We start from the raw sequence: 1,269 nt of genomic DNA, 5'->3' as shown, positions 1-1,269 counted from the left end.
CCTTGAGATTGATAACACAACTATCCATCCCTCTCCCCATGCCAAGGTCCTAGGTGTCATCCTTGACTCAGACCTCACCTTTCTTCCCCACATCCAAATTCTGTCACCTTCGTAACATCTCCAAAATACACCCCTTCCTTGCCAATTAAACCACATAGCTTCTCATCCACTTACTTGTTATCTCTCGTCTTGACTATTGCAACTCCCTCCAATGGGCTTACCTCTACACAGGCTCCTCCCCCTTCAGTCTATCATGAATGCATCTGCTAGACTCATCCACCTAACCAGCCGCTTAGTGTCTGCAACCAGGGGTGTCCTGAGTTACCGGGTGTCACCCCGACTTGCCAACGGCAGCCTGCACATTTCCTTATTATACGTTTTTTCATCTCAAAAGTTGTATTTTCACACTTATGTGCTTTCATGCATTTTACAACATGGAGATGCATTTCAAGTAAAAATCCCACTCTTGCCAAGGTAGCTGTTTCACATCTATGCAACGCAGTGTAGTGTTAAAGAGAAACTTTTGAGAGCTGTAACACGTTTTCGCAAGTGCATTACCACGCGCGCTTCACACAATTGCAACGGTATGATCCTTTTTCATCCACCATGCACGGGGCTCTAATTCCTCTTATAGTCATCAACCGTCCACTGATAGCGTCTCTTCTATGATTCTGCAGCCCTATTGGTCGCTGGACAGAGAAGGGCTGATTGGTTATCATAACTGCGGTGGGCGGAAGTGTCAAGAGCAGGAAAGCGTATTCCGGAGTTAGCATGTAGCCTCCCTGCTTCCGGTGTGCGCTGTCTTAATCTGTTGTGCTACGAGACCCACTTGAAGTGTCCGGGCTGGAGCTCAGGTATGGCAGACAGTGGTGGCATCTCTGCATTGTTTTATTTTCCCGCTCGTTTGTCTTGATAGCTGTTATCACTTTACGTTTGGTGACACTCATGTGGGTGAATTACAGCTCTCAGCACATTTCTTGGAAGCGACAGTATGCACGTTAGGGGCTACATACAAGTACAATATCGGGAATGACAGCTGCTGTAAATGCCATTGAAATCTGCAGTTTAGCTGTATAGAGCTGGATGACTCTTGAGTTTATTTACATTACAGTTGTATTTCAATTCTGATGCATGCATGGATGGAATCTAGCATTCAAATTCACATATGCTGCAGTGTTGTGATATGACAAATGCTGCCCACATCCGTTTTAATCTGCCTTGATCATAGCACATTTTTACCACATATAATAAAGCCCAACTCTGGACTAA

At 45.2% G+C, this 1,269-nt stretch overlaps 1 protein-coding gene across 1 annotated transcript in view; it reads left to right on the top strand.

Moving 5' to 3' along the window:
* The first annotated feature begins 734 nt into the window (after nt 1-734).
* CEPT1 (choline/ethanolamine phosphotransferase 1) overlaps nt 735-1,269 on the top strand; it is a 53,458-nt gene continuing 52,923 nt past the window's right edge. The window contains exon 1 of the mRNA XM_018576794.1: nt 735-854. The gene's annotated coding sequence lies outside the window, so the exon portion shown is untranslated. The remainder of the gene's footprint in view (nt 855-1,269) is intronic.

The sequence above is a fragment of the Nanorana parkeri genome, unplaced genomic scaffold (genome assembly GCF_000935625.1).
Source record: "Nanorana parkeri isolate BGI_ZX_2015 unplaced genomic scaffold, ASM93562v1 scaffold77, whole genome shotgun sequence".
Taxonomy (NCBI): domain Eukaryota; kingdom Metazoa; phylum Chordata; class Amphibia; order Anura; family Dicroglossidae; genus Nanorana; species Nanorana parkeri.
Note: the sequence above shows the minus strand (reverse complement) of the source record. Positions and strands in the feature narration are given on the sequence as shown.